Below are 24,609 nucleotides of genomic sequence, written 5' to 3' on the forward strand. Positions count from 1 at the left end.
AATCAGAGCAATCAAAAACTGTGGTAACACTGTCTAGTTCCTGCTTAGCTCCTGCCAATATGTCACCAATCATTAGTGTGTCTTCTAGAATTTTTTTTTTCTTAAATCTCATTTTAAAGCAATAGACTCCTTTGGAAACCTGATAGGTCATTTGTTGGTAGGTCTGCCTTATATGTTAGTGTTTGTGTAGAAGGTAAATACCTCAATATCCAGTTACTACTTTCCATAAGACAGATACTTCCCCATGCGATCTTTACACTTTAGAGATGCTCTGATTGCTTTGCATTAGTACTGAGAGAAAGCTTTTATAATGATCCCTTCAATTTAAAAAAAATAATAATTATTTATTAACTGTTCAAAATATTTTGTACTTAGGATATCTAGCTACAGCTATATACATGTAAGTGTCTACACATGCATCACTTGTTCATACTCTGTTATGCTCTGCAGATATCTAGCCAATGTGGCCCAGAGCACAATTCAGTTTACACTGACTCAGGGAACCAGCAGCTGCTTAGCTGAATCACTTGCTCAGCTCCAGTGACTACACACTAGATTTTTATTGACTCTAATATGGGCCCACACAGAGGGAGGCAGTACTATATGAGACTAGAGAGAGTAACCTGCCTGTTCTCCGGTTGGCAATGGGTGTCCTAGCCCCATCAGGATGTTTCATATACTCCAGGACATCAGAAATGGCAGCAGTTCCTTCTGTGTGGGTGACTGAAACAACACTCTAGCCCACAAACAAAATCCTACAGGTAGGCATAACAAATTTAGGTATTTCTGTTGCTATCTAAATATCTGGAATTTGTGTACTTGAACAGGAGCTTTAACTAGAAAGGCATTGTTATTGCCATAGTATATGCATCACTGGTAAGAAGTGGCTTATGATGGTTTCCATCCTGCAATTCAGAAGGAGACTAACAGGAGAAAATCACATCACAGGCACACTCATATATGTCCCTCAAGAGTATAAGGATGAAGACAGCATCTGCTGTCTTCAGAACTGGTCAAGCAGAAAGCACCAGTAAACACTTTGAAAAGGGTTACAGAAAAGTGATTTCAGGGCTTAAGAGTAACTTTAAAGAATATCTATACAGTCAGCTTTAGACAGTCATGAGTTAACTCACTCCATATTTCATATCAGCTCTCATTTGCAAGACATCTACATGTGTTATTGCAAGATAACATTTAAGCTAAAAATTCACACCTCAGCTTCTTCATTCAAACTTAGTAGATGGCAAATATGGAGAAACTTGGAGCATGTATAGAGTTAGCCAGTAACCTCTGATTGTTCAAATGTTTTCAAATACTTTGGTGCTAATGCCCTTACTGATAAATTGACAGCATATTGGCAAATTGAGACTTCAGGCATCAAAATAACATGAAGCACTGAGGCACTGTATCCAGACAGAAGCACAATGCCATATTAGGGGGAGAAAAAAACAAAACAAAACAATGATGTATTGTTTAAAAGAGAATTTAAGAATAAAGAAAAAAAAAATACCAATAACCTAATATTGTGTAAAAATCAACTCCCTAAACCAATTTCCCTAAAAAGGTCACCACCACAGCATTTTCATAGGCATTGACCATAGTATATATGATTACGGATGTGGTAAATATACATAGGTATACAATGTAATTTATCCACCAACTGGTTAGCTATTCTATTGGATTAGATTTTCTTAGACAAATGAGTAAGGTCTTTGAGCTTCTTCCCATTCTACATCTTGTGAGTGCGCCATGTCTGGCAAAAACTGTAGTGTCCACCGAGAGAAAGAAGACGTGCTGCAGATGCTTGATTACATTTTTTTTTCTTACTTGACTGCAGTGTCTGCTCTCTGAAGAAAGCATTTCATGCAGTAAACTACTGCAAATGCTCAGAATAGGTTGAATTACTCAATTATTACCTTGCTTGTCCTTTTTCCCTAAATAGCTTCAAATTTACCTCCCAATCTACATGTATATAATCCTGAATATTTATCAGTGATATCTTCTGTCTCCAGACAGAGACAACACTTCTGTTTTGCTCCAAGATCGTTTTCCTTCTTTTCTAAAACAGTTCTCAATGTCTATATGTAAGATTGTTATATTGTTTTTGTAAGGCACTTATTCTTGAGATTAGTTCCTGTTTTTTGCCTAAAGGATGACATGTTCAATAAAGTTTCCAATCTCTAAAACAGAGTGAAGAAGAAATTATATCTCCCATTTTCAGAATCAAAAGAGCAACTGATGTCAAAAAGCAAAATTAAAAAACAAAACAAAACAGGTACTTTAAAACAATATGGTTCATCAGAACACTGCCTTTAAGGGTCAATGCATAATTTATCTTAGTGCACATGCAGGGTGAGGACTGCAAAGAAAGACTAATGAGCACAGCAGAAACATACCCTGTAATTCATCATCATAACAAAGCATAGCACAATTATCAGGAATTTCAGCTGCCTGTAGTCTTAACACAATTACATGGAAACAAATTGTTTGGTCTGCTCTGTTTGAAATGCGAGAATGCTGGGACAAAAAATAGAACGGGATTGTTGTCACCTACATACACAAATCACCCTTTTATGATATGACAAATGTACATTTTCTTTGGGGGTTTCGCACTGAAATTACTTTCAATGCCTGCCCAAGTAACTCTCCATATTCTGCAACAGGACGTGTCACAGAAAACACAGGAAGATGATGCAGTTGGCTACAGATGTTGAGGGATTAAACCCCAACACCTTTCTGATGCTTGCCAAAGACTTTAATACAGCAATAACTCTCACGCAAGACTGGAAGAAAGGGAAACCTTTAATTAGGTGGAATTTACTTACTTAAAAAAAATAAATAAATAAAATAAAAAATCTCTGCTTGTTTTTTCTTACTGAGAAAAGACTAACATCAGCATCATCTTGTAAATAATTGGGTTTGGTCCTGTTCCTGGTTTTCAGCTATCTGGAGTACAGTTTAGGCTGCTGTTTATTTGACTTTCCTCCCAGAGGACCACTCTTCTGTAGGAGAATTAAAGCTGTGCAATGCTTACACAGACATTTCTTGCACTTCTGATAGCAGAGAACAAGACCTGTTCTGAGTAAGCACGAATAATAGACAATGCTGCAAGGAGCTGTTGGGGCCTCACATGCCTGAGAGACATAACACCAAAGGCCAAGTACCTGCTGAGAGAAGCAGATAGATTGCCTGTGCTATCAGAGATCTCCACTGTGTTTCAGGGATCATGCTACTTAGGTAAAGTGGGACTTTGAGAGCAAAATTCTAATTAAAATAAGTTGGCGTTACATAACGAAGCTTGAAAGGGAAATTTTCTGCCATATCCCTTAGTGACTAGAAGCTGCCTTTCTTTAAAGCATTTATACAGCTCAACCCTAGCAATTTAATGGTTGTGAGATGATAAGAAAATAAATTAGATTTTGGTACACTGTAGTCAAAATAATTGCAAGGGTATATGCGTGACTTAGCACTTAAGATCTTTAGCCTCATAGTGACCCATACCAACACTAAGGTACCAGTTTTTCAGGGGAGGCTGGATAACACACGGCACCCAGCTGATTTTTAGAAGACATCACCATGCTGCTGAAATGTCCTGTCTAGAAATATTGTGTTTCAGGGAATGCCTTAACTCCACCAGGTTGTCCATTGTGGTTAGGACTGCACTGGTGAGGCTCCATTTGTCCAGGGAGCAGATTTAGCCCTCCTTTTTTTATTTTAATTGGTTTGTGTCTGTTGCTTTCATGTTGCTCATTTACTTTATTGATCCTGTCTTTCCTCCTGTTTCTCTGTTTCCTGGTTACTTCTAGATTAGCACCAGGATGGGAACTCCCATGGGGAGTCCCACTTGGGCACTTCCTACCAAGTGAACCAGCCAAACTTGGCAAAGGGAAGTTCCTAATGTCTAAGGCAATGGGGAAAATAGCTGGGATGGTCCCTCTTGGGTGTCATAGATTTGGTGATAATCTGTCATACTGCTGTAAAGTCCAGGTAACAGTGCAGCCTCTATGCACTGCCAGTCCTTCTCTAAATTATGCCCATATATTTTATTTTATTTTATTTTATTTTAATTTAATTTAATTTAATTTAATTTTTTATTTTATTTTTATTTTTTAATTTAATTTTATTGTTTTTATTGTTTATTCCAGTATAACTAGAAGGTAATCCTCACTCATATTTTCAAGAAAGTATTTCTGTCTTCTTCTACCTCATCAGTAAAAATATTTTCTTATTTGTGTTAAGGGGCTATATGGATGCAGCCTCACTAGCTGCCAGACACTGGCACAGAAAAGCCCTTAATCTTTTACATTACAACCAGGCCACTTGTTCTTTCATTCTATTATTCCTACAGACACAGCACTCCAGAGAACATCTCCAGAAACACTCTTCCTCCTTGTTATCAAGGTTGCTTCTGGATGTTTGTAGATATTTACCTGTTCTCTGTCAGTAAGATGAAATACATTTCACTTTCTTTTGCACTTTCTCTTCTAATAATGTTTCTTTCTGAATTACCTCCAGTTCACTGCACTGTTAATTAGCTTTTATGCATTACCAGAAACGGATGCATCTCAGCAGTAACTTAAGTGATTTCTCTACTGTTGTTTTAGTTTCGATTCATAAGACCTCTTAAACTATTTTAGTCAAATTGTTTTCCCCCCTGTAATATGTTAACATTTACATAACATCCCTCATTCTAAAGTATCACAATGAAGATTTTAAAAGGCCAGATACTAAGATTTATCTTTGCCTCAAACACTCAGGTTTGTCCAGAAAATATAACATCTCATTATTTGTCAGTGTAGTATTTTCTACATGTCCTTTGTATTATTAAACAAGAATATCTGAGCCTCATCTTAAATCCCAATGTAGTGGGGGTTTAAGCATTTAGCAATACTGCTTTAAGCCAAAGTTTCCTATCCCAAACCCCATAGCCTCTACAATACTTATATAAGAGTTATGCATTATCATGGCAAGGATTTTTTCAGCAGATCACAAACAGTACACAGCTTTTCACGCACAGTTTGGGCACATATTTATAGGTGACAAACACTTTCATTTATTTTTTTTTATTACCTAATTATTAGAGAGACAAAATGCATTAGTGAATAGTTCAAATAATGTCTGCACCTCTTAACATTACAGTGAACATGGCTAAAAAATTATTTAGCTATATAATACCTTTTTTTTTTTTTTTTTAGTGAAGAATGAGCCTGACTTACACAAATGTTGAATCATTTATAAGCCTAGGGCAGAGGTTTCCCAAGCTGATCGTCTATAGACTCCTGGGGGTCTGCAGCTGGAGGTTTGCTGCTGTCTGGTTATATGATGATGTGGGGATAGAATACATTAATGAAGAAAAAAAAAATGAATAAGAAAATGCATTTTAGCTTATCAATAACAATTTTGGTAAAGATTGTAGCCCTACATTTTCTCCTATACATTTGTTCATTTGATTTTGATTTTGTCAAACAGATTGCTTTTACTGAAGTTTTCTCTTTCAGACTCTTTTCTGTTTTCAGATTCATCCATTTCTGAAGAAAAGAAAAAAAAAAAAAAGCTAGAGAAGATGTTATTTGTAAGGTATTTTTAATAGGATGGCAAGTTAACTGGGTCTCAGAAACAGATATGAACAGATGTGTCATCTGTTTTCGGAAGAACTGTGTTGCTCCCTGAAATGCCAAAATGAGCGTACAAGACAAGAAAGTAAGGAGAGGCAATGAAATAAAAGTATAAATGAATGGTTTGGGATAAAATCAGGAAGACCAAAGCCCTCCAAAACTTGAATTATGGAGGAAACTTAAATTATGGAGGCTCACACAAGGAGGGATTCTACAGGTCCCCAAGCCTGCAAGAGGAAGTTTAGGGAAAATGTGGGTGATTTGTTTGATGGAAGAGATAAGCTAGTTGGGAATAGCACTAGAAGGAATAAATGCCTCTTGTTTTTGGCCAAGTTTCAGTTCCTCATCTAAAGTACTACCTGTCCTGGTGCCTTAGGGAAGATTTTTAGTTACATGGCACATTTAGAGAAAAATTAAAATTCTCTTAAAAGGAGAGACTCTGACCACCAGATTGTCCCCAGAAGGTAAGAGCCTAAGCGAAATCAGTGAGGCACAGTCACTGCAGTTTCAACTATTGTTTGTTTACTGCCCACATGTGGACTATGACCCCCAGCATCTTCAGAATAATACAGATCAATTTGATGAAAATTTGATAATTTTGGTGGTTTACCTTGCAGTTTGAGCTAGGTTACTTTCCTAGGAACGCAACTGCCATAGTACAGCTGGTGTGTATAACTTGGTAAGAAAGACAGAAGTTAGAAGCATTTCACATTCATTTGGACTGTGGGTGGCTGAGGCTGCAGTGTGGACAGCCACTGGAAAGTCCTCAGTGTTTGCTCTTGGCCATGCTGCCACCACATCACGAAGGGAAAATGGGCCCCCAGCTCAACCTGGCAGATGAAAGGGGCTCAAAGATCTTTTTGGCAGGAGAAAATCTGCACTCCAAGACATCTCAGATGTCAAACCAATCACACAGACATCGATTGGAAAGAGTGGTACCCACCTACGTTTCTAAGCAAAATAAGTGCATATTTTTTCAGCCCATTAGAGCTTAAAAACATGGTTGATTTTAGGATAACCCCATTTTATTTATTTATTTATTTATTTGTTGTTGTTGAAGAAAGATGTTCAACACTTTTATTTTGGCCTGCTTTAGTTAAATATGCCACAATTTCTTTATACATAATTTTCATAACCAGCTCCTGGATTTGGCACAAGATTATACATGTAGAAGATTTCAGGCCATGGTTTTGCTATAACTTTTTGTCCATGTGACAGTTATTACTGGTCTCAAAAACGTATCCTAAATGACCTCAATGTTATCTTTTAAACAATGATAGATAAAATTGAGCTCAGGAATATATTCAAGAATATTTATTTATTAAAACATAACAACTTTCCAATTGCAGAAAATGGGCACTCAGTTGTTCAAAGATAACGAGCAATTCCAAACTTTCTCAGTCTAATGAAAACTGTTCTAACTGCGTTAGTTATCTAAGTATTACAAATCGCACTGCAGGATATAAGATTCGTGTCACTAGAGATTTAAGTTCACAAAAGTAGAACAATACTTAATGGTTAGTGAACTAAATTGGAATGTTCCTTAAAGCAATTACTCTTCTGTATCTTTGTTACAATGTATTTTATTTCACACAAGCCTTGTGAAAACCACAAATAGTTAAACAGGTTAGGGGCTTACTGCTATCCCAAAATTCAAGTAAAACTTCTAGGTGCCTACCTATAAGCTTGTGCTTCATAGAGCAAACTGATTTTAGAAAAGCAAGAAATTTTGAGAATCACAGAATCACTGCTTAGCACTAAGCTTATAAGCAATAATGCAGAAGAGCAACTCTAATGAAAACAGCAAATTCAATAGGTAGAACTTTTTCCAGAAATGTAATTTTGGATACTGAACTACACTACAGTGAGAAGCTAAGCTCTGTGAAAGGTACACTGCAGTTTTTTCTAATGTCTTTGCTTTGGTTTTCACCTAGTGAGACTGCAATGAACATAGAAATAATAATTATAATGGCTTCCTTTATTTCTGGTCTCTCAATAGTTTCTCTCTTAAAAATGCAATGCCACAGCAATACATTCCATGTATTTTCTTTTCACATAATTTTTTATTATAGAGCTCCTTTGGGCTGTTCTATACTGTCTATGCCAGACAATAACCCAAATGAACGAAAATAGGCTAACATTTGGAGAGAGAGCGTGTGTGAGCAGAACTTCCAAACTGCATGCACATAAGCAGGCTTCTCAGTGCTATCTACGAATTCTCCTGCTAATCTGATGCTTGAGAAGGTACAAAAAGCTTGTTTTAGTCATCAGTCTTTTGACTGATGTGTTGGGTTCACACATCCACCACAACTGAATTTATCAAACTTTCTGTTTCTTCTGTTTCTTCTAGATACCTAGATACCTGGATGTTGCTCCCTCTCATCTTTTTTTTTTTTTTTTTTTTTTTTTTTTTTTAGGCTGCTCAGACTATGCTGCAGTTCTTGCCTAACTAACAAGGTTAAACTTTGCAAAATTGTTGTTTTGTTTAGGTGGTGGTTATTGCTGTTTTTCAAGATTTGTTGGATGACATAATTCCTTTAAAGCAAAAAATTCTGTTTTTCCTAGGTTGTGGATTTCCTTTTTATTGTCTGTCACTACGCTCTTCACATATCTCACACAGACCTATGTACATTTTCACTTAAGCGTACTTGTCTGGGCAACAGGTACATGTCTGATCAACCTCACCCTACCTTCATCCCTATTTCATGTTGTCAGCACGTGCCTCCTGGAGTTACTGCTCTCACTAACTCCAAACCTGATTTGCTACACAAACCTCATCCCTTCTGCCACCTTCAGAAAGCCAGCGAGCCTGGCAGAAGATAGCATGTCCCTATGCTACTTTATGCTGCCACAAACATTTGTGAAGCCCCACACCAAATCATATCAGGGAACTGGGGCAAGCTAAAGGTTAGCTAGTGAAAAAGTGAGCACTTTTCTTCAACAGTGCTGCATTATTCTACCTTCAAGTATTTGTATTACTATGGAATCAGTATTCAGAACTTCAGATAGTCTGAGCAGGCACAAAGTATGAACAATTAATACTTTAAATACCTCTCAACTTAGTGATCTTGTTAGAGATCATAGTGTCTGAAGCAGGAATGCATAATCTTTCCAGCTACCAGCCTGCAGTCTGATTTTTGTTCTCCAGGACATGTCTGAGAACCATCACTTCCCGTTAGCTCAGAGGTAGTGGCCTTTTCTCTGACAGCTCCTTCTCCAAATGAGAGGGTGCCATGTCCAAAAACCGGGATCCCTGGTTTAGATGAACCTGAAACACCTCGGAAGCTTTGCCCATGTGTTCTCAGACTGATCAGGGATTTTCATTTTCCACGTATCCCTCATAATGTCTGTTCATCTTCGGTGAGCTGCAATTTTTAAACATTATTCAGGCAAGAAGATATTACAGACCATTTTATTTTTGAAGATGAGCATGAAGGAACAGAAGAGGGGGATATATTATGGTCTTTCTATGGAATTCACTCTTGTTCTTTAACATTTTAATCTCTTAATTTAAGTAGGTAATTAGTGCATGTTTTCTTTTGCCTCACAGAAAAATTTATGAACATCATCACACTAAATATTCTGCTCACGTGGAGTGATCCATACCAGGCCTTACACTTTGGAAGGTTTGCATATCAAAAAGTCAATTAACAGATATAGTCCATTTCCATATGTCTTCCTCTAAAGGTTACTTCAAAAACATTTCCTGAATATCCTTTAACAATTTAATGGCAGCCTGGCAATGGTATCATGACAAATAAATTTAAGTGACATACAGATTGCAGTGGCAGAATACAAAATATAATGAAGCAATGTATTTCTTATGGAGATGTGACATGAAAAGCATTGACCTGTGGTCCCAAGTCATTTTCAAAAGACAAAAGCTTTCTTGGTAATAAAAACAAATCAGTCAATGTTCTGAAAGACTAACATAATAAACCATCAGGGAAGCTATTCAGCTGTGTTAACCCCATTTAGTGAAACAGGAGCCATTATTATTCCACCTCTGTACTTAAAGTTTGGTGATAACATTAGCTGCACTATGACAAAGTAGCCTTCTTGATTAATGGGAGATACCTCCAGAAATGGCAGCAGGACTCAGCTTGGAAACACATGCTACCTTGCTGGTCATATTAAACAAAGCCAGCCTGACATTAGGAACACAGGGCCGGGCTTAAGAGACAGGACAGAATATTAATTGCAGAGAAGCTGAGGGTAGTGCAGTGCCCCTGCATGAAATGTTGCCAACTCAGAGAGTGCTTATATTAAGACAAGCAACTAGAACATGAAGTGGATGAAAGAGGGGTCAAGAGGTGCAGATATTTTGCACAGGAAAAAAAAAAAAAAGAATAAAGGTACCTTCAGTCCATGAATCCCAAACAGCTTCTCAACAGATAGACACAAAGCTGCTTTGCAAAAGAAACAAAAACATGCCTCGTGATTTTCTTTGCAAGGTAAGGAAGTTGTGTTGCTTCTTTTTCTACAGGCACTGAATGTGGGAAAAGAAATTAAGGGATTTACAAGAAATTTGTCATGTAGGTAGAAAAGGATCACAGGTCTTTATAACAAACTGTGCTTTTTAACTGTAAGCTCAGCCTTCCCCACACACTCAGCAGCCATCATTTCCTGAGGAGCTGAAATGTCGGAATGATTCTTTTCTTTATCAGACTCAGTCTCATTTGCAAGTATCTTTACCCTTCTGGTTTCTAAATGAGACAGTATTTGGAAATATCAAGGCACCAGGGAAGAGATCATTGAAGGAATTCTGATCTGAACTGGAAATAACCTGCTGGAACTTTTGCAAGAGAGCCAGGAGACTTCCTTTTAATCATTCCTTTCATTTTCATGATGTGTTTTTTGAACACTTTACATTATTAACAAAACAACTCTGACCTAATCCATACCACAATCAACTCTACTAAATCCAATCAGAATTTTGTCAATTTGCACAGGGTCCAGTCAAATAAGCACACACACACACAAAACAGACAAGCAACAAAAAACAAGCAAAGCTGTCCACTGGGACTTTGTGGGATATACCACAGAAACTGGTAATCCATTTGACTGAGAAGGGAATAAAGGGACACTCACAGCAGAATGATAGAGGAAATGAGATAAGTGAAAGGAGCAGATAATATGAGAAGATCTGAGAAAGCTGAGAAGAGCATCACAGATAAAGACATGCAACATTTCTGCATGATTCTGCATGATTAGCAACATATAAAATAGCTATGACTGAAAAGGCCATATAAAGTGAGAGTGTTTGAAAGTTCAGCTCAAATTCAGAGGAGTTGTTCCTGTGGATGCAACATGAACAGCTAATTACGATAGACATAAAATTGAGAGATCCTGCTTGAATTCAGGTCTAGCAGGCACTGCACAAGCAAATTAGTAGACAATTTCATGCCTTATCAGTTTAAAATATGAAATGATATGGGTAGACAATGAAATAAAACTGAGCAAAAGAAAATCAGTCAATGCCACTGTTATGAGATCTACGCATGAAACCAGGTTATAATTCATTCTATCAGGAGTATCAGCAGGTGCTACATCAAAACATATCACAGGAAGAAAATGAAGGACTTCACCTCCATAGAAGCCACAACATTCAAGTATCCTGGACTGCAGGAGAAAATCCTGTCTCAGCAAAGATGAAAAAATTACTATCCATCATTAACTGATAGTAACGTTTAACTGTGACTCCTCCTTAAAATTCTGATAACTTCTCAAGTGGAAATTTGAAACACTGTAGCATTTTTAAATATCATGTCTTAAAGAATAAAATGAAATTTCTAGTGCAAAACTGAATTTACATAATCTAGATAACTGCAGTTTCAATTCCCTGTCAAGAATAATTGCCAGAAAGTGCAACTATGATCACAAAATAAGTTTGCTTTAAGAATTTGTCACTTGTGATAGTTATTATAGCATTTTACGTATTTAGATCTGTTACTACCATTTGGATAGATTTAAGTGATCCTGAGTTTGTATATAGTCATTAATCAACCTTTCATAAAAGATGTATGTTATTCAGATGCTTACAATCAATTAACTTTCAAAGGGACTATGGATTTACAAAAAGAGCCTATAAGCCTTATTTTTTAATCCTTAGTTTGTGCAACTGAAATGTAATTTCCACATATACATTGTCTAACTTTTGTAAGAGCCTAGTAGAATGTTCTTTCCTCTTACTGCTACTGATAGAACAGCTCCTTCTGTTACAGACTCAAACACAAAGACCACAGTGAGATGGCAGAGACCTGCACAGGAATGCCTTCCATTCCTCACTCTACATCCTTTGCTCTGTCTTTCATATAAGCTTGGTGCAGAAGCTCTCATTAAGAAAGAATGCAAAGATATTATTGCATTTCTTAGAGACCATTTGATTGGGTTGCTCAAAATTATTGTAGCCGGTATAAGCCCCCCGTGTACTATCTGCTGTGACTTATTTTGCTGAAGAGACAAAGTGGTGTGAGTCCTTCCTAAAAGCCAGCCTTGCACCCTGCTCCTGAAAAAGCAAGAGCAGAAAGCACAGTTCCCCAGGGGACACTCTTTCCCTGTGCCAAATCTTCATATCCTTGTGGCTTCTCTCTCTCTTCCCAATTGAAAGAGCAGATCCAAACTCCGTCTTTGGTGCAGCAAAATTCAGTTTTGCTTGCAGTGCTGAGAAACTCTGAATTAACTTCAGTCAGGAAGATTATACTGTACCTTTCTCCAAAGGGAGCCAAGAAAGTGTGTGATCAGACAGTCTTCCTCTATTTACACAAAACAAAACAAAAATATTAAGTAGATCTCACATTTGGCACTGTCAAAATAACTTAGAAAGGCTGTATAGACAAACTGAATGTAGATTCAAAGTGAACCACTTTGCTGTGGAAGGATTTATTCTCTCTTGATACCAGCTGAATTAATCTTGAATGGAAAGAGGAGCAAATAAAGATCTCATAAAATCAGATAATCAGAAATAAAGTTAGCAAGATAAAGCGAATGAGTGCATGTCTTGCCCACAAAGGCCTCTAGAAAACCTCAGAAGAAAATCACCCAAAGGTGTTATAGCAGTTGACCATATTAAGGGAATACAAGGATTGCAATGTGTTGAAGACTCTCAATTCCCCAACTTCCTAGATGATTTGCAGACAGGGAAGGGGTCAGTGGTGCTTACCTCTTCTAGGAATTAGCTCCTCCTAGAAGAAGGGTCACAGGGCCACAGACCCAGCCACCATCATTCTGCAGAGATGACTTCTATTGCTTCTTCTAAAACACCTCTCCAACAACATTCCTCTGTGTCATAACATAACCTTTGGTAAGAATACACAAGAGAATTAAACAAAACTCCCCATAGGTACAGCATAGGCCCTCTGGACTTTTGTAAAGTGCCACAGGAAAGAAGTGGCCATCGTCATAGTTAATAGATGGATCTAACGTATTTTCCAGCTGCAGGAGAGCTCGATCTCTGCACTACTCCATGCACAAAATTCTCCCTAACCAGAACAAGACAAGAGTCTCTTCAGACAATAGCCACATGACTTCTTCAGCCCAGTTTGTTTCATGCCCAAGTCCAAAATGATTTTATTTTGCTCTGGTTGGCAAACACTTTAAAAACAAACAAACAAACAAACAAACAAACAAAAAACTTAGATATTGCACTGAATAATTTGACCTAATAGCAGCCTGACTGACTCCCTTTCCAAAGGTGTTTGTGACATTAATTTCTGTCTCTTAGATGTTTTGACTTGCCTGTATTTTAGAGCAGAATGACTGTTTACAGGATATTATGTATACAAGCAGTTTTGCTCTTTTAAGTCTTAGCTCTGTGAACAGGGCTAGCCCTAGGCAAAGCCTAAGGCAGAAAGTGAAATACATTTTTAAAGGCTGTTTGTTAATTGAGCCCTAAACTGCTTCCCTATTCCTTGCCAGTTTTATCCCAACATAAGAACAAATCAATGTTAAGGCAGTCTGCCAGATGCAGAAGACTCTTACTTCCTTGACAGCTGAGATCTCTCAGCACTATCAGAATTTTGCTCAGCATCTAGTAGGATTCAACCCTAAATTGGCCACAATCTGTATATGAATATTTTAATTACATATTCCTATGAAGAATGAAAGCAACCAGCAAAGCACAAACAACTAACAACTTGTAAACTGTGACAGTAAAGATTTTATAATTTCAGCCTGTTTATTATGTTTGGACATTACTATTTAAAAGCTTGTAGTCAAAGCCATAGCCAGCTAGCTGTCTTCTTTACAAAAGAAAGGTGACAGCTTTATCAAGACATTGCTGCCCTCCTGCACTGAGTGCAGAAAATGATGAAAAAATGAAGAGGTTTCTCAAACCACTAGCCTGACAATGCATCCTTTTCATGAAGGCCACTAGACTGAAGTAGGATGATCAGTAGTCTTCATGAAAGAAAACGTCTCCATCTAGCAGTAAGAGGATGTCAGAGAATTTGCTGAGGACCAGCAGGTCTCTGCTGTCAGACCTGCATCAAATGCACTGGAATGCCATGAGAGGCCCAGCTCTTGCATCATTTCCAGGGTGACAGTGCCTAGAGGAGTCAAAAAAAGAAAAGCAAACAAACAAAAACAACCAGCCTCCACTGGGGATGGAACCAGCTCCCAAAAGCAGAAACTCTCCAGGCATTATCTTTTGGCATTTTGTTTCTGCTTTAGGACATAACAATCCATTGTGTAGATCAAGAGACAGCTTTAAGAGCATCTTCTTACCACTTTGACAGTGGCTTTTGGCAGCTAGTATCTCCTTTGTCACTCCTGTTGCACTCTTGCCCATTGATGTCCATGCTGCTACAGTGCTCCACTGTTGACATTTTACATGTTAAATATATATAGATTATTACATGCCAGGCTTTCAATATACTCCCAAGATTCTTAAGTGCCATTATAGCTTCTAATGCACTTTGATGGCAGAGTTTTTCCAGCTGATTCTATGATTCTTCTGTTATAGAATCATAGAATATCTCAGGTAGGAAGGGACCCACAAGGATCATCAAGTCCAACTCCTGTCTCTGTAGTCATTCAACATACTAGAATTAGTATTTCACCAGCTCTGTTTCAGCAGTGTCTGACTGTCACCTGAGAACAGCTGCTGCTGTGCTACTCACAATAAGGGTGAGTATATCATGCAGTGAGCATCAAATACAAGAAAGGGCCTAATACCTTCTATTACTTTTGCACTATCACACAGTTGGACTTGAAATTTATTTTCATAGTCATGAAGATGATTTACTTGTATGCAGTTTTAACAGCACCTTTCTGAATCACCAGGAGGCTGGAGTATTAACTCCAAAAATCAGATCAAAGTTCACAGATGGGAGAGATCTAAAGTCTAGTATCAGCTGTTGGTGCCAGCAATTAAAGACAGCACTGACGGCCTAGTTGTTAATATCACAACACGTCAGACAGCCAGGGGTGGGTTGCCAGCAGACACAAGGCAGCCCAAAAAAGAGTCAATGTAATGTCAAGAACCAGAAAAGAAAACAGAAAGAGCCAGGAATGAAGTAGTGCAGAGGATCTTTGTTGAACAGGCAAAGCCTAAGGCACAAGAGCAAGGGATAGGTAATTATGGGGAGCCTAGATGGAGATTTGAGCTGCGGTAAAATAGAAAAAGATGGTGAAACCTTTAGGATGAACATGAAAATAGAGTGAGGTGACCCTGGAAGAGCCTTAATACTGTGAGTAAATGGATTCTAAGAAAGAGCTTGATTGAGCAGCAGTCCAAATAGCTGGACTGAGCAGAAAGAATTTAAGCAATCCAAGAGGAAACAGACTAGAAGACATTTTCAGCATTTTCTTCAGAAAACTCACTCTGTATAAATCATTTTTTAAAGCATCATTCATCTCTTTACCAGCCTACCAAACAGCCAGGCAAAGCTGGGGAATAAGCCTGTTTGGTACAGCAAACATCAAGGTGATTTAAGAGGGAGAGAGACAACTGCTTGGCTAGTTTTCCTTGTCTTTATTTTCTACTTTAGGTGTGAACAAGAGGAAAAGTTCTTAGTAATAGAAATAAAAACATTCATACCTTTCATACCCATAATAACCTCATGAAAAAGGCTAAGCCAGAGGGGAGGTAAAAGCTGCGGTTTCTGTGGAGAGTTTAGCCGTTTGTATATGTAGTATCGTAACAGTCAACTCTGGGCCAAGGAATTAGCAAGTGGTAAAAACAAGCAAAAAAAAAGACAAAAAGAAAGTCAGCCTTCAACCCTGCTCTTAAACCAGTTTGGTTTTGAGATGGGTTCTTTGGGAAGCTTTTGTTTTTCTCTATCTTCTTTTTTATATTTCTCCCTCCCCCTCCTTTTTTTTTTTTTTTCAGCTCTCTCGTTCTTTTTCAAGGGGTTATGACTGGTAAATAGAGGAGGACTTTCTCAACGTCATAAGGATCATCATCATCCACCACTGAATTGTGCTTCAATGAAAATAAAGACCATAAAATTAAGATTCCAGTCCAGTGAATTGATCTATTAAATAGCAGCTTCCCATTCCCACCTCACCAAGCCTGTTTCCTCCATTAATATGTTTGGATTGTGTTCAATGTACGTGTTCATCTAATGTTCAGAGACACCCAAGTTTCTGTGCAACTTCCACTGATTCAGTTCTTCTGTGTTCAACAACATCGTAGACAAAAGTCTACTGGCTAGAAACTTCTTTCTGGATGAAGATGTCTTCCTCTCACCCCTTCCTTATTCTGCTTTTCCACACCATTGTGAGATCTCTCAAAAGAGAATAAATCTGACACTGACATGACATTTTCAGTTTAACATTAATATCTTACTCCCCTGCTACTGAAAGCTTCATCAGTTTCCAGAATATTTTCAGAGTCAGGGTAATGAAATTTATTTATTTATTTATTTTTGTCTTAATGCTCAGCTTTAAATCATCTGCAGTCATTCCTCTTACTTTTAAAAGTGACTGGGCTATTGATTAAGAATGTCCTAAGTTATAAAATAAAACAAGGTCAAACTTCATGTCATATTGCAGCTCTGACTTGTTTCATCAGAATGTCACCATATTTCCTAAAAACTTTGATGAACCTAACTAGAGTTAAAGGTTGGGAAAGGAACCAAGTGAGTCTCAAAGACTTAGTAAAGTTTTGTTCTTTCACAGAATAAACTGTTAGGAAATTTGGTTGAGTTTTGCTATAAATTAGATGCTCATTCATGTCACTAATCAAAGTAAATTTCAGAATGTCATAAAATCAGACTTTTATGGTGCATTAGTATCACTAAGGTTTATTATAAGAACTACAGAGAGATATATCACTATAGAGAGGCATAGAAAGATCCAAGAACTTCCAAATCTAACATAAACATGATCAAGTATAAGATGAAGAGAATGATTTGAACACAAGAATGCCTTAATCCGGTGCACTTTTTATTGGCCTAAACTTTGTCCCCATGACTTTGGTAAACCTATGCCTGACAATTTTACTGTTATGAACAATCATAATATCATCATCAGTCTGATTCTTCCTGTCTTTGGATAGTACATTTTCCCTAGCAAGATCTTGAATGTCATGACAATGTTTAGATAGGTCCTCTGTAATGTTTAAGACAAAGACTGTTAAAACATTTAAAAGACATTTGTATGTAAGAGAGAGATAGAAATTACATATAATAATATGTATTATTACATATAATAATATGTAATTACATATAATAATATGTACAATAGATAGCCCTTACATGAATCCATGGCTGAATTCATTCTAAGGACTCTCTCTTTAAGATGTCGATGTTAATCACCTTGAGCAAATTACCTCCTTTGTGTTTAGTCTAGGGCCATCAGTTATGCAATGTATAATTCACATGGCTGTCAAAATCACCAGCATTAGTAATCAAAAATCATCCAGGGCAGTTATAGATAAGCAGACTTCATCTCTGGATTCAGACGTCCTTGTAGTTATCACTACAAGGTTGAGAGGACTCAACTTCTCCCTCCTGATTTAGTATAAAGTTGAAAAATAAACAATCAGGAGAAATTTCATTCCTCAGCTTCAGCATTGCAAACAAAAACAAAATGAGTGACTTTTTATTGGAATAAACATGGCAAATAGCAGTTTCTCACCAAAGGGATATCTGCAAGTTACCTGTTGTTATCTGTTATATCTCATTAATAATGTACTATATTACATAGAGATTGTTAACAGATTGGCAACAGGTGATTATGTAGGTGGTCATTGGAAAGGACCTGAAAATGAAAACTGTGATATATATATATATATATATATATATGTAGATGTATATTGATCCTCCAAAAGGTCCAGTCCATAAACAGCACATCCTGGGATTTGGTTCACGTTATACTCTTTAGAACTATACAATAAGGATTGGATTGGTCACACAAGTTATTTTGGTTTTAAGGTGTTTTACTATTTATAAAACACAACTATCTACTATATATAACTACCAAATACAAAACTGTTTCAGCTTGAAAAGTTGCTTAGACCTGAAATAACACAATCTAAAGCTATGTAGTATTAATAGGCATTCCAGACTGAAATCTCTCTACCAGTACATATAACATTTTGATGATAAAGGCAACATATTAATTCAAAATACTATTTGAATTAAAGTTAGATCAAGTCCCCTCTTTGACCCAGCTTTTCAGCAACTAGTTTATTTCCTTTCATTGGGGGGTTTACTTCATAAACCTTAGGGGTTTCCAAGAGTTCCAGCATTTCTTAACAAATCATTACAGCTCTCTATTAAGAAAACTGAAAATTAAAACCCTTAGCTACCAGCTAAAATGTTTTAGAGCCAAGTTAACTCGTAATTGCATTTGTAAAAGTCACATCTTACCAATCAGTATCACACTCAATGAACTAAGTTCACTCAGCCCACAAGGAACAACTCCCTGAATCCGGAAAATTCTGAATGCAGACTGAAAGCAGATATGGAGAAGCAGCAAAGAAGGACTGCAAACTACGTGAATACCAGCTCCTCCACCATCATACTAACTATGCTCATTATTTTCAAGAGCAAAAATATTCCAAATACAAGTAACACAACAACAAACTTCAGAGAAGGGAAATACTGCAAACATACAAAAAGCTTCCCAGAAAAGGCACTGTAATTCAATGTGAGATACAATGATCCTCGCTCTCAGCACAAGACTTTCAAGAAAGCAAAACAGAAGATATGTAAGCCTCCAGACTGAGACTTGCAAAAAGTCCAGTAACAAAACACAACTGATTTTCTGATCATAAAAACACAACAGATTACAACTAAGTACAATTCCTGTAATTTTGGAAGGAGAAGTATGAGATGGAGAAGTAGGAGGAAAGAAGGAGACATGACCATTTCTCACTCTATACTAATTCCTCCACTGACTTTCTATTGCGGGAGACTTTGAAATTTACAGTGGAATGTAGAGTTTGAAGGTCACTGATATCTACACATCTCTCTAAAAGTGTACCTTGAGCTAGTTACCTTAAGATTCGTGCAGGAGAGGAATTAATATTTTTAGGCAGGATTCTACATGGGCAGGAAGTAACCAAACAAAATTTGGGCCCCTCGCTACAAGAAGGACATTGAGGTGCTTGAGCAGGTCCAGAGAAGGGCGATGAAGCTGGTGAGGGGCCTGGAGAACAAGTCCTACGAGGAGCGGCTGAAGGAGCTGGGCTTGTTCAGCCTGGAGAAGAGGAGGCTCAGGGGCGACCTTATTGCTCTTTACAGATACCTTAAAGGAGGCTGTAGTGAGGTGGGGGTTGGCCTGTTCTCCCACATGCCTGGTGACAGGATGAGGGGGAATAGGCTTAAGTTGTGCCATGGGAGTTTTAGGTTAGATGTTAGGAAGAACTTCTTTACTGAAAGGGTTGTTAGGCACTGGAACAGGCTGCCCAGGGAGGTGGTGGAGTCACCATCCCTGGAAGTCTTCAAAAGACGTTTAGATGTAGAGCTTAGGGATATGGTTTAGTGGGGACTGTTAGTGTTAGATCAGAGGTTGGACTCGATGATCTTGAGGTCTCTTCCAACCTAGAAATTCTGTGATTCTGTGATTCTGTGAGATTTAATAAGAGCAAGTGCAGAGTCCTGCACCTGGGAAGGAACAACCCGAAGTTCAGTACAGGCTGGGGGACGACCTGCTGGAGAGGAGCTCTGAGGAGAAGGACCTGGGGTCCTGGTGGACAACAGGTTGACCATGAGCCAGCACTGTGCCCTTGTGGCCAAGAGGGCTAATGGGATCCTGGCGTGCATTAAAAGGAACGTGGCCAGCAGGTCAAGGGAGGTGATCCTGCCCCTCTACTCTGCCCTGCTCAGGCCTCACCTGGAGTACTGTATCCAGTTCTGGGCTCCCAGGTACAAGAAAGACAGGGATCTCCTGGAAAGAGTCCAGTGGAGGGCCACAAAGATGATACGGGGCCTGGAGCATCTTCCCTATGAAGAAAGGCTGAGACCTGGGTCTGTTCAGCCCGGAGAAGAGAAGACTGAGAGGGGATCTCCTCAATGTATATAAATATCCGAGGGGTAGGGGACAGAAGGATGTAGCCAACCTCTTCTCAGTGGTTTGTGGGGATAGGACAAGGGGCAATGGCTGCAAGTTAGAGCACAGGAAGTTCTGCACTGACATGCGAAAGAACATCTTCACGGTGAGGGTGACAGAGCATTGGAACAAGCTGCCTAGGGAGGTTGTGGAGTCTCCTTCTCTGGAGATATTCAAGGCCTGTCTGGACAGCCTGCTCTGGCAGGGGGGTTGGACCCGATGATCTTTCGAGGTCCCTTCCAACCCCTACAGTTCTGTGATTCTGTGATTCTTCTATTTTGCCCTTCTGTTTTACAGTACAGTAAAACTTCACTCAAAAGAGTCCTGTTCATCTACATTGATCATAAAGGGACTATCAATGATTGACTGAGAAGCAGAACTTTACATCATAGATCTCTAAGATTAGATATGCAAAAGATTACCCCTAAGGTTCACAGAAAAAGTGTGTAGACTTTTCTGGCACAGAGAAAAGGGAAATCTTTGTCAGAAAACACTGTGGGGTATGCCAGGGAAAAAAAAAAAAAAGAAAAAAAAAAAAAGCCACCCTAAATAAAAATAATTTTCTGTCTGATATCCTCAGATCAAGGTGATATCTGGCTAAGGTTGTGCAATGTACCTGTTAGACCTGAAGAACTCAGACGTACTAGGCAAAGCCCAGATGTTTTAGGCACACAGGCATCCCTAAGACATTAGACATTAGGATGCCCTATAAATTAGGATGTATTACAGAACGTCCCTGCACTTACTGTTACTAGTAGGGCATCCCAACTCTGTATTTCATTTTGGATTGCCCTATCTCCCCAGGCAAACCTCTCTGAGTCCCACTCTGCCAGCCATATAATTCACCAGGTATTGTCTGCAACACCCAAGCCCTTTACTGGATATAGCCCAAATCCCATCTGGCATTTGGACTGTCCCTCACTGATTTTTATGGAAATGAGATTCCCACAGACATTTGAAAATTATTTTTATACCACATTATAGATACAGAAATTTCTTTCAGTAGGTAAACAAGCAACATAATACAGTCATATTTTTATTCCCATTGTCTTTATTCCCTCACAACATGCTTAAGTATTCCCTAGAGCATGTTATTAGATACAATATAAAACCATGACTGATTATAATGATGAGTGATGAGAGAAAAGTGTCCTGGCAGGTGTCTAATAGAATGTAATCACTCGACAGGAAGCGTCTGGTACCATTCAGTAACAATATCTCTCAACCTCAGATTTTTTTTTTTTTTTTCAGATTTCAATATCCAGAAGCCATCCATCTCATTTTCTTTCAGTTTATAAAATTTTGCTTCCTTTTACCCACAACTATTGACAAGACTATTATCTAAACGAATATTAGTGCTTTCTTAATTAGCAGACAATTCAGCTGTGAATCGCACACAAAGCCTTGTCTGTTTTAATAAATGGTTACATTGCTTTACCAGTGCTGAGCGATTAATTACTCAGAAACTGCATTTCGTTTTTCCATGTGGTATTTTCCTAGCATTTGCACTGTGCTTTAACCCATGGAATTGTCAAATAGACTGAGAGTTTTACTCCCAACCTAGGTTTCCCAAGAAATATCAAAAAAAAAAAAAAAAAGAGGCAGTTAACAGCTTGGAACAGGAATCCTTCTGTGCCCCTGATTTTCTGTCCTCACCAAGAGGACATCTGAAATCTGTCTGCCTCAGTGCAGTTAAGTTACCTGTATACTTCTCTACGAATCTGTTCATCTCAAAATATTTTAAGACTTCTACTTACATGTCATTTTCCCCTGTTTTCCTATGGCTTTTTAGTATGTGTAAACAAGACCTGAGACCTCAGGCCTGATTCTTCTTTACATTTGTTCACAACAGCAAATATAAGGCAGGACTAACTCTTCACAGAAGCTGCCCAGGATACATTTGTCAACTTCAACAGGACTTAACTAATTTATACCAGCTCCAAACTTTGCTTATGGTCTTTTACATTCACTTGGCCACAAGATTACAGAAGCTGCAGTGCAGGAAAGTGAACAATTCAGCCCTCTTCCCTCCACCCACATCTTTCATTTGTGTGTAAAACACCTACTCCATTCCAGGAGATACACAGATATGCAACATCAGTAAACTAATGAGGTATAGCCTTGAGGAGAGTCAATTCTACGTGCCTCAAAAGCACCTACATTTGGAAACATAGGGCGGATGTTCAAATGTCGGTCCTGTTTTTGTTAATTAGTAATAAAAGCACATGAAAACCTAACACTGTGTCCACTGTTGTTTATAAACTAAAAAGCTCCATACGGAATGGCAGTAGATAGCCTGGGTGGGTAATCTGCACAGTCTGTTCTGGGCACCAAGGCTTTTAATGGCTTGCTTTTTATCATGCGTCTCAGGAAATATTTTGTCTGATCGATGACTGTTGTATATATACTGCCTGAGCATATTGCAGTCCCATTTCACGTACGGATGTTTTGACTTGCTAACTCAAGTAGAAGAATGCAAGTAAATGATAGGAGTATTTTGCATTTCAATATTAAATGCATTCTGGTTTTAATTAGTAGAAGAACAAGAATTGGTTTACAATAAGGTCCACTAAACCACTTGCAGCACCATCTGCAAAGAATGTCAAGGGCTCTGAGTTAAGCTCATATTAAAAGTGAAGTACTACAACTGATTCTGATCCATGGCTTACCACTCCTCCCTGGACCCTTCAGATATCTCAGGTGTTATCTCCCCTTTTATCACTGTGGCCCATCTTTCTCTTCTGTCTTCATTCACATGGCTGTCCAAAGCTACAAGTTCTGCATTCTGCCTCCAAATATGTTCTGTTCAGCCTAAAGATTGTTCTGAATCCTTCTGTCTTCTCATCCTGGGGAAATTCACCAAAAGTCATGCACTTCTTCAAAAGACTCACATACAGGTGTTTCATCCCTAACAGAGCACCAGAGTTTCACCTATAGTGAATAATTTAATATGAATCATACCCATGTAAATGCAAACATCATCCCACTAGTATGGGATATCCTGTGATGGCAAGCCCTATATCTTTATCAGCACAACAATTTGCCAGCAAAGCAGTAACAAAGCTTTAAATAGTGCCCTTTTAGTAGGCATTTAAGGGTGTTTGATAAAACTCAGCTTACGTATGAATGTAGAAACATCCCTGAGAGAGTTTTTTATTTTCAGATAACAACTATATTAGTTAGGAGATTTGATGATATCTTTAAAGTCGCATAGCAAGCCCATAGCAGAGCTAGAAATAGAGCGCATAAGTTCAACTTCTAACATTCTGTTTGCTACTTAACTTTCTGTTTTCTTATCTCACCAGGAGGTAACTTGCCTGGAACAGCAGCAGGTTACAACTTCAGTACTCAGAACCAGTTTTGCTCCAGCCCATGTTCCCTTTACCCATCAATGAATTGCCAAGATAACTTGCTCAGGAAAAGGATGGGGCTACAACCTTGGCAAGTTTAAAAAAGCTGAGTTCAATCACAGTCAATAGCTAGGGCTGGTCTTCAGCAAAAAAAAAAAAAAATAATCCATTTTTCTATGAGTCCCATAAACATATTTTAAATCCTTTGTAGAATGCCTTCATTTATTAGTATGACAAGGACTTTCTGTAGATGAAGTCTCCTTCGCTACACTGCAGCTTTGCTAGTTATCACAGGCATTCTTATCTGACCAACAAAAGGTTGATCAAACATTCTTTTTATTTAATCAGTATTTTCATTCAAAAGTTAAATAAAGTCTCAGTGACCATTTATCTCACACATAGATAAACGACTGTTTACTATCAGAACATGCTCTTCTACTAAAAGATTTCCATATTGTATTTTCTGAACTGGCAGGTTGGGTTGCTGATAAAATGAATAACCTTACAAATTTAAGGGGGTCTCCAATGAGCCTTACTAAAGCACTCACATTGGCATGCATGAATGATGCTTCAATGCCACATCTTTCACTCAACTGCTACCATGTTGAAATAACTAGTCGCAGTGTTTCATCAAAATGCAAATTACATGACAAAACACAGCTGTGATAAATGACATAAGACAAACAGGAAAGACTGTAACAACACCAAGCTAAGGAATGTTGCCTTGTTCACTTGTAGCTATTATCAGTACCTAAGGAACAGTAGGGAGGTCTATTAGTCCCGGTGTTGGGATGGGCTACCATTTCTCACCCAAAGCTAGAGAAGCACTGTGGGATTAGATTCTTATCTGTAGCTCCTAGGCCTGCATTTAAATAAACATTTTTCTTAATTTGGTCACAAGCATTTAAGCCTCGTTCCATTACTGAAGCAATCGGGTTGTTTCATTCCCATATGCTACTTCAGTCTCGGTTTTGGATGCTATTGTGAAGTTGACCAAGAGAGGGCACCCGGCCCTTTTCTACATAGACCCCCGTTGCGGGTTCCAATCACTGCCCAGATCCAACCAGCCGCGCTTTGCGCCAGGACTTATCACCTGCAAGAGAAAACGAACATGTCCAGTGACCTGAGTGAATCAATCAGCCAGC

General features: G+C 38.3%; 1 protein-coding gene across 12 annotated transcripts in view; it reads right to left on the reverse strand.

Moving 5' to 3' along the window:
* The window catches only part of TUNAR (transmembrane neural differentiation associated intracellular calcium regulator), a 159,986-nt gene that overhangs the window by 51,810 nt on the left and 83,567 nt on the right, over positions 1–24,609 (reverse strand). For 2 of the 12 annotated variants that reach the window (XR_011809511.1, XR_011809514.1), the window contains one exon: positions 22,690–24,557. The exons of 9 other annotated variants lie outside the window; for them this stretch is intronic. The gene's annotated coding sequence lies outside the window, so the exon portion shown is untranslated. Of the gene's footprint in view, positions 1–9,013; positions 12,371–12,777; positions 12,914–22,689; positions 24,558–24,609 lie in introns of those variants that run through there. One more of the 12 variants, XR_011809512.1, reaches the window with a different exon arrangement.

Source organism: Anas platyrhynchos, chromosome 5 (genome assembly GCF_047663525.1).
Source record: "Anas platyrhynchos isolate ZD024472 breed Pekin duck chromosome 5, IASCAAS_PekinDuck_T2T, whole genome shotgun sequence".
Classification (NCBI taxonomy): Eukaryota; Metazoa; Chordata; class Aves; order Anseriformes; family Anatidae; genus Anas; species Anas platyrhynchos.